Source organism: Alosa alosa, chromosome 5 (assembly GCF_017589495.1).
Source record: "Alosa alosa isolate M-15738 ecotype Scorff River chromosome 5, AALO_Geno_1.1, whole genome shotgun sequence".
Taxonomy (NCBI): domain Eukaryota; kingdom Metazoa; phylum Chordata; class Actinopteri; order Clupeiformes; family Clupeidae; genus Alosa; species Alosa alosa.
This window is the reverse complement of record NC_063193.1, coordinates 35,831,529-35,841,528: the sequence shown is the minus strand read 5'-3', so window position 1 is coordinate 35,841,528 and position 10,000 is coordinate 35,831,529. Positions and strand designations below refer to the sequence as shown.

At 41.7% G+C, this 10,000-nt stretch overlaps 1 protein-coding gene across 1 annotated transcript in view; it reads left to right on the top strand.

Annotated features, from left to right (window-relative positions):
- The window catches only part of LOC125295317 (regulator of G-protein signaling 3-like), an 82,727-nt gene that overhangs the window by 49,720 nt on the left and 23,007 nt on the right, over positions 1 to 10,000 (top strand).

Below are 10,000 nucleotides of genomic sequence, written 5' to 3'. Positions count from 1 at the left end.
GCTAGATAGCGGTCCTAATGCATGCTAGATAGCAGTCCTAATGCATGCTAGATACAAGCAGTCCTAAGGCATGCTAGATAGCAGTCCTAATGCATGCTAGATACAAGCGGTCCTAATGCATGCTATGCTAGATAGCAGTCCTAATGCATGCTAGATGGCAGTCCTAATGCATGCTACATAGCAGTCCTAATGCATGCTACAGTAGATAGCAGTCCTAATGCCTTTGCATAATGCTGGCTCACTGAGATCATGTAGTCATGAACAAGATGTGTCTCTTTACTGGAAGGGAGTTTCTGTTGATGATGGCATTGGGAATGAAGCGATTTGGCACAATCATTTTCCACTTTGGGAGATTGTGTTCCTTCAAAGCTAGTTAGCTGTTGGCCTGTGGCGGTAGCTGAGTTACTGCTGGAGAACGTTGGGCTGATGGGTGTAATGCACTGTAGGCGCTAGTTAGCTGTTGGGCGTAATGCACTGTAGGCGCTAGTTAGCTGTTGGGCGTAATGCACTGTAGGCGCTAGTTAGCTGTTGGGTGTAATGCACTGCAGGCGCTAGTTAGCTGTTGGGCGTAATGCACTGTAGGCGCTAGTTAGCTGTTGGGTGTAATGCTGCAGGCGCTTAAGAGGGAGGGCTGCTCCGTTAAGCTTCCATTAATCCTGATCAGCCGTACTGTGATGCTGTTTAGAGAGGAAACTCAACCTCAGCAAAGCCATGATGGGGCATAGCTGGTGTAGTGGGCATAGCTGCTGTAGTGTAGTGGGCATAGCTGGTGTAGTGGGCATAGCTGGTGTAGCTGGTGTAGTGGGCATAGCTGGTGTAGTGGGCATAGCTGGTGTAGCTGGTGTAGTGGGCGTAGCTGGTGTTATGGGCATAGCTGGTGTAGTGGGCATAGCTGGTGTAGTGGGCATAGCGGGCGTAGCTGGTGTAGTGGGCGTAGCTGGTGTAGTGGGCGTAGCTGGTGTAGTGGGCATAGCTGGTGTAGCTGGTGTAGTGGGCATAGCTGGTGTAGTGGGCATAACTGGTGTAGTGGGCGTAGCTGGTGTAGTGGGCATAGCTGGTGTAGCTGGTGTAGTGGCATAGCTGGTGTAGTGGGCATAGCTGGTGTAGTGGGCATAGTTGGTGTAGCTGGTGTAGTGGGCATAGCTGGTGTAGTGGGCGTAGCTGGTGTAGTGGGCATAGCAGGTGTAGCTGGTGTAGTGGGCATAGCTGGTGTAGTGGGCATAGTTGGTGTAGCTGGTGTAGTGGGCATAGCTGGTGTAGTGGGCGTAGCTGGTGTAGTGGGCATAGCTGGTGTAGCTGGTGTAGTGGGCATAGCTGGCACACACAGCTCTATTGGAGTGGCACTGTGGGTATACTATCAATAGTTCACTCTTGAGCAGCACCCTCTGTTACACAATGGAAGAGTTGTGCAAAGAAAATCACCATGTTCACCTGCGTTCACCAGTGGTCACCAGTATGGTGTTTGAACCATAGACATAATATACATAGACGCTGCATCGACCGCTACTCCCTACTAGCGCTGACGACGTGGAGCCGCCATCTTGAATCGGGTCATCCACTCCACTCAGTGTAATCTGTTTGGCCGGTGCGATGAGCTGTCAGCGCCACTTAATTAATCATATCTCACTGAATGCCGAACAGATTCTCACACGCTTTTTTTTGCTGCAAAGGTCATACATGTAGCTATGATACAGGACACATGATTTAGCTTATTTTAATATTCATAGTGGGTTTTAACAGTAATAGAATATTCTGATATATGATATAAAGTGACCTGACGTCCGATATCAAAACTGGGAACATAATCCATGTTTGACAGCATAGACAAAACTAGTTTGATACAAGTTTAATGAGTTAAATATAGTTCACAGTTGACAGAAAAGTTCCATCAACAGCATTATTCACAGAAAGGTTCCATAAACATTTAAGTGAGATCAGTGCCATTCAGACATCTGAGGGGTATTCCAAGTAGGCCTATGTGGTTTACTGACAAACTTGGGTAAATTGACAGAATAAGAATATAATAATCCAATATAAACACTGGGAACATAACTAATCCATATTTGACAACATAGACAGAAACTGGTTTGATACAAGTTTTAATGAGTTAAATTGACAGAAAAAAATCCATTAACATTTTCAGTTCAGTGCCATCAAAAATAAAGTTTGATGAACAGACATTGGTGTGGCATAAGTAAAGGAAATGGAGTAACTGGGTTCAATATCAACAGCATTTGTTAGACAAGTTCCATAAATATTGTAAAGTGCAAGTTTGTAGGTTTGTTTCTGATCCTTAAAAAACAGACATTGGTTTGGGATAGTAAGTGTAACAGTTCATCAATTCAAGACAAAAAGGTGACTTGTCACTTGTACAGTGTCAATGGGTTCATCAACAGCATCTGTTATTTACAGTTCACAGAAAGGTTTCAGCCCCAATGAAGAGATTAAATAAAATTTCTTAGAAACTGCTAAGATCAGCCCCGTTGATTGCAATCCGTAAAGAATCTGTGAGTGTCTTCACAGGTGCATCATTTTGTATGTTCCCACCTTGCTAAAATTGCTTGGGTACACGTTGGCTAAGAAAAAAAGTGCTTCAGACAGCAGGTGGGCAAATAAGATAGCAGTACATAGTGAAACTGGGTAAACTCCATGAAAGAGGACTGAGTCAACCAGACGATGGGAAAATGGGACACAGAGTGGCGAATGCAGGTGATGAAGGTGGAGCTCATAAACCAAAAATTCAGTCACAGTGTAGCAGATGCCCTGCAGTACTGCAATGAAGAGCTGCACCTTCCTCAGTTCCAGGGATGTGAGGAGACTGTTCAGTTCATTCATAGTCTCCTTGAGCAAGGCAGTTGTTCTGGGGAGATATAAAATAAACAAATGAATAGGAATTTGAGAGGCATCTTATTCTTGTTATGGTAAATTACATGTGAATAATACAGTGTTGGGCAAGCTACTTGGGAATTGTAGTGAGCTAAACTATCAGTTACTCTGCCATGAATAAAACACTACACAAAACTATTACTACCACCCAGTCAAATGTATTAGTAACATAAACACAGCAGTAGACTCATAGGAATAGGAAGCTACTTTAAATTGTGCCAATTACACATGACAAGAAAAGTGTAGCTTGTGTGGCTAAGCTACTTGATAAATAAAGAAGCTATTGAAAAGTTACTTTATTCAGGAAATAGTGAAGCTACAGTGGGTCCCCGTAAAGTTTGGACGGGTTCCTTCATGAATCACGCACCCCATTTTCTCAGCAGAAATGGCACAAACTGCAGTTGACACAAACAACCACAAGGTGTCACTTGGGTGCCACTACTATTTTTGATGCGACTGACTTACTGCTTCCAACACGGTTAGGCTACAAGTAGCAGCTAGCGATTGCCCAATAATAGGCTACAGTCTGTGCCACTTGTGTAAAATTCGCCGGCCAAATCTAGTATGATTTATTTCTACAATAGCCTTTTTGTGTCAGTTGTAATCTAAGTCAGTGTTATAGAATATGACTTATCAAGTCTCAGTTCATAGCCGGGTGAACACCGAGTAAACATAGCCTAGCTAGATAGCTGGCTACGATTTTCATACAGTAACATCAAAGATCCTTGCTCCTTCTCAACTCTCTGGTAATTACTTACTTGTGAAAAGTAAATCCCCCGAGCCCTGTTTGGGATGGTCCGCCGATTTGAGCAGGAACATGCTGCACAGGGCTGGCATCTTGTGTCTTATCAGAGCCCGTCTACGGAGAGCCTCCCCACTCTCTATTAATCCCATACAAATCGAACTTGGCTGCAGTTCACCAGAGTTCACCTAGATGGCTTATCGGTACAGTCCAAAATACATGGGGTCCTATGAAGCTACATGGCTACATTTAATGTTTTCACCTATTTAACAACTGAAAACCTCAGATTTTATTTTATTTTTCGCAAAATGGAAATGGATTATTAATCAAAAGTGAAATAATCCGGGAGTCTTGTCCTTTCGTTTTCTTACAGGTTGGGTAGTTGTTGCCCATAACACGCTAGCATTGATGCTATGCTATGCTATGATCATGCTAATGAATGACGTCATTGACACGTTTGAAAGGCTTTTTAGAACAATTAAGTGACTTAATATAATATAATACTCAACCAAGTGTATTGTCTTTGCCTCCCCTTTCGAATACAATATTCAAATTACTTGAAAAAAAAATGATATCCCGAGAAAAGTGGATTTTGAGGGTACAGCTCCATAGGCCTCCATTCATTCTGGACTCGGCCATGGCCCCTAGATGCAGTACCACACCGAAGCTGCCCGAGAGTGAAGGTTCTCCCCTTATTAGACATTCTCTGGTCTTATGCTGCAACGCAACCATAGATATATATACTGACTAGATGTCGCCTTCGGCTTCTCAGCATGCGTCAACACCGCCGCCATCTTGTAGCGGGGATCTGAAGCTCTAAACTAGTTCTCCCATTGTCAGTGTTACCTATTTAGCTTATCGCTTGGCCATCCCCAGCGACAGAAAACCTTTTTAGCGATTAGCGACAAATTTGGGAACTTCTCACAATGATGGCAAACTCGGTTTCGTTGTTGTTGAAACGTAAGAAAATCACTTTTCTCATGGCTTTGTCATTTGTGAATTAAGCTACATCTCGTTTGCCCATAACATTGGCCCATGATTTAAAAAAGTAACGACTGGCAGATGAAGTAGCAGACCACGTTAAAGCACGGAAGTAAATGTTCTACAGATCTACAGCAACTTCTGGTAAGATTACAACTTACACGAGTAAACGAGACGAGAGGTATGTGGCCTCAACCAGAGCCTGTCTATGGAGAGCCTGTTTACTTTCATTGTATCGAACCTGGTTGCAGTTCACTCATTGTTCCTCTAGGGGTGCCGCTAGCTAATGCAGAATGAATAGGAGTCTATGGGGCTAGACGGGTAAAATGTATCTTAATTATCGTCAAAAGCTTAGTTTTCTTTAGACTCGACCATAAATACATACCTGTCAGTTGGAACAACATAAAAAAACTAGATAATTGCTTGAGATTTTGACGATTTATGGTGATTTTATTTTCGCTAGATCTTTGCTCAGATTGACGTTAATGCATTATAGAGGAGTGGGCCACCGCGGCAAGATGGCGTCTCGATTGACGCATTCGTTCCAATGAACAGCAGTAGTCAAGGCGACATCTAGTCAGTATATATATCTATGCAACACAACGAGGAGTATGACCGGTCCAAGATGGCGGCCGCATTTCTCGTTTCCAGCAGCCAATGCAGCGTCTATGTATATTATGTCTATGGTTTGAACAGTAACAATAGGGCTTATTCGCAAACACTGTTGCGGCCATATTGTTAATATGACATTCCAGTTCTATAGACTATTCTATGTGACAATCGCCTGTAGCGCGTAGATTTGAGCTGAGCAGAGCACAGTAGCCTACGGCTTCATCTCGTCAATATAAGTAATCTAAAGTAGAACACAAATGTTATGAAGAAATATGGGTAACACTTTATGGTAAAGGTACATGAATTATCATTAATTCATGCATGAATTAATTCATGATTTATGCATTACTTCATTCCTTTATAGCCTATGAATCATCAGGAATTGACATGAATTCATATACTCTCATTCATGATGACCTCATGTATGAACAACACATCAACTAAAGCATTAGGTGTGATGGGTAGGCTATATCATTATGATTTATGATTTCTTAAGCATGATCATCATGATTACATGAATTTTAGGATAATTGCTCATGCATTCACAGGGCTCTACACTAACATTTTTTTTCCAGGAGCACTTGTGCGCCCAAGTTAAAAAATTTGTGCGCCCAAGTCAAAAATTTGGGCGCACAGTCAGTTCTGTACTTAACTTACACATAATCTAACATTATACTGCAGCTAACAGTTAAACATGCCAGTGCACCAATTGCGAATATTAAGAATGACTGACAACATTTAGGCTACAGGAAACAGGATTTTAAAGATCAGTGCCTACTTTATTTTCAGTCTGTTCTATTTTCCTACATTTTGTTAATGTAAAATAATATAATACATTGCCATATTTGCATTTAGCCTGTATATCAAGTATCCTGCCAAATGTAGGCTAATTTATTTATTTGTGAATCCATCTGTAGCTAATCCAAATATGCCCATGGTGACCTATCTGACTGCATACTGCCTAATACTACTACTAAAACAGTCCATTTTCTCTTCCACAAAACGCAACATAGGCTAATCAAGGATATATGTTTTATACTTTCAGTTTTTATTTTAAATATCTGCATTAATGGGGGCAGTAGGCAAACGTTAGGCCTACTTTCGTTTTGCACTTACACACACTCAGTGTAAACAAACAAGCATGCGTGGAAGCCTGGAGTTGTCAGTAGCGTTCTACCTTTGAATAAAATGGGAGTATTACAGGAGGCTACTTTTGTCCCGGTTCGCTACAGCTATATTTTGCATATTGCAGCCAATACGTCAACTGGGCTTAAAAGGCATGTTAGGTTACCTTTCCTTCTCTCGCTGCATTCTCAGAATCTCATTCTGTTCCTCCTATATCCAATGAATTCGGTGGATAGAAGAACTAATTTCTTCAATCTTTGCATCTTGGCTGGTCTAACTTTCCCGCTTTTCTGCGACTCTTGGATTTGATAGCGACTACTAGCGAGGTCACAACGCCGCGAAACTGCTAACGCGTTGATGGGAGGTGTAGTTTTTATGCTGCATTCGCGACGTGATTCTATGGTCTGCACCAGTAATGCTTCTCGGATGTTGCGGTGTATTTTGTAGACAAACATTGACATGGTTAGAAGTCATTCGCACCAGTGCGCCTAAATATTTTGTTGCACTCGCACGGCATCATTTTTACTCGCGAGTGAAATGGGCGCACTGTAGAGCCCTGATTCATCATGTCTGTGGCCCCTCAAATAAAGTAGTGAATAATGACATGTGTTTAGAGAACTCCAAAGTTGTGTTCAAATCAGAATTTGAGCAGTGATGACCACATTTTTGGCAGAAAAATAAAGTCATGATCATGGTTAATACATCATAATTCATAATAATGTGCCCACCGTACCTAATAATTTAGTAATGTGTTCATGTATGAGGTCACAAATGACAAACTATGAACTCAGTAAATTCCTGATGATTAATTAGATATTAATGAATGAAGTAATACATAAATAATTAATGTACCCTTACCGTGAAGTGTTACCGAAATGGGTAAAGGCCTGTGTAACTTACTCCGAGACTACCTACATTACCAACCCAATTCGCTTCAATTATGTAAATGTAATGTAAATCAGGTTTTATGGCCAAGTATACTTGGGTATACAAGGAATTTGGTCTCTGCATGTATCCCATCCGTGAATTAGTGAACACACAGGTCACACATTAAACTGGAGCAGTGAGCTGCCTTGCTACAGTGATGCTCGGGGAGCAGTGAGGGGTTAGGTGCCTTGCTCAAGGGCACTTCAGCCGTGGATGTGGGCATGGGAGACTAGTGCTCAACCTTTCCACCACCCACATTTTTCCTACTGGTCGGGGATCGAACCGGCAACCCTTTGGTTTCAAGCCTGAAGACCTAACCAGTAGGCCACAATTCTAAACTTTACATTTCATCACTACACATCTTTCTTGACCCTCAAAAAACATAAGTCTCATTCGTCAAATGCCGTGTGCCTGCTCAGTTATAAAATTTTAACAATTACATTTTTCAGGTAATTTTTTCAGGTAATTAACATAGGCATAATACTAGATTAGAATGAATGTACATGGTATAATGACATCCGCCCAATGAAAGTGCCCAAAATCGCCATTTTGGCAACCATTTTGTTTATGCTAATTTGATAGTCATAAACTCAAAATTCAGCTTGGGAACAGGGCTAGTTGGATTCAGCACACCTTAATTATGTTAAAAAGTCCTGTTCCCAACTTTTACTAAAAAATGCCTCTAGGAAGCACATATCTCAAAAATATCACCTGTCTATTATATTTGTTCCACCAACGACATCGTCTAACATTGCCATGATCGCAGAGAATAAAGTTGCATATCATTGGACTGCAATTGTATCTTGCGTTTGCCTGTTGCTCACAACATGCAGCCAAGGGCTTTGCTAAAGTAGTTTAAAGTGGTTAGCCAGTCATTGTTTTTGTCTGATACAAGAGGACCTATGATGCAACTATATGGTCTGGAGGCAGAAGGGCTAACATATTTCTCTGTAACATTTCCAAAATCCAAGTGAACAAAACACTATACAAATCGGAAGTATCTACTGATATCTTTCTCCGCTGAGTTTGTTCCTACTATTTGCCACTTGCCGTGCCGCTAAGACGAGCTGAGAAGGGCGCATCATGAATAAATATATTAGCCTATAGGCTACTGTAAACGTTGGCTAACATTGCCTACCTAGCAATGCTATCTATGCAAATGCAATATGTCCGTAGGTAATCTACGGTAGGCGACTACATCAGGCTACTGCTGATGTCTCCGCATTGCATAGGGGCTGTCTGCACTATCTAAAACTTATTTAACTTAAGCCCACAGAGGACAATTTAGTATAGTATTAATACAAATATAATAATGGCGATGGATGTGAGGAGTTGGCTGTAAGTTTAGCCTAGGCTATTTATCCACATTTAGCCACAAGTCTCTCCTGCGCTGACTATTTCTCAGTCTCATCAGAGCCCGTCTACGGAGAGCCTTGCCACTCCTTATTAAGTCCCATTGTACCGAATTTTGGATGCAGTTCCACCAGAGTTCCACTGGGGGCGATCGCCATGAGTGCAGAATGAATGGGAGTCAATGGAGCTAGACGGCTAAATGTGTCTCTTTCACCTGATTGTCGTTGACAAATCTCAGATTTGATTGTAGTTTGTATAACTTCAACATGGGTTATAGGTCAAAAGTTGAATGAACGAGTACTTATGTCCTTTTGATTTCTTACAGGTTGGGTCGTTGTTGCACATAACACGCTAGCATTGTGCTAATGAATGTCATTGACACATTTTAAAGGCTTTTTAGAACAATTAAGTGACTTTAAAAAATATAATACTCCACCAAGTGTATTTACTTTGCCTCCCCTTTCGAATACAATACTCAAATTACTTGAAAAAAAAATTATATCCCAAGAAAAGTGGATTTTGAGGGGTACAGCTCCATAGACCTCCATGCATTCTGCACTCGTGGACGAGCGCCCTCATGTGGAACCACAGCAGGAACTGCAACCAGTTCAGAAACCGGAAGTTTTCAGAGAGTGGCAGTTCTCCCCTTATTAGACATTCTCTGGTCTCATTCTCTTCCCATTTTCTGACAACTGTCAACATTGAGCAACAAAAATAAGGGAGATTTTCCGGGTTACTCACCCAAAATACAGGGAAATTTCAACATTCGTTTTTCTGTTGATATCCCTCTGCTGAGATCAAGAATTCGTAGGCCTACTACAAAACTGCTGCACTAATTAAAGGAGGTGTGAAGCTAGGTCTAATGAGACTTTGCTTGAAAGATTGGCGTCAAATAGTGCTCTCTCCCACACTGTTCTGATCACTCTAAGGTCGCCTTCAGGCAAGCAAAACGATGCTTTAAAAACATTTTCGCTGGAAGGGCAGGGGGTACAGGACAACAGTACAGAGACGGCCAAGTCCGATGGGGCTAATGTTATGAAAGTAATAAAATATGGGATAATTTACGGGAAAATATTAAAACAAGGAAGACAGCTGGAAAAAAGTTGACAGGTATGTTTCTGACACTGGGTGACTCTAGGGCTCTGCTGTTGCTAGAACGGCCTGTAGCCTAGGCCTACCATCACGTTAAATTTTGTACAAATAAATAAATAGCCTACAGCGATCATACCGGCGCTGTCGCGCTTGTCAATTGACAGCTGCATTAAAATAGACCCACCTATGCATTTTCTATATCAACAAAATGGCCGCCGCGAACGTTATTATCTGATTATTACGTAGATCGAAGATGCCTACAGTAATAGTGTTAACCACAGT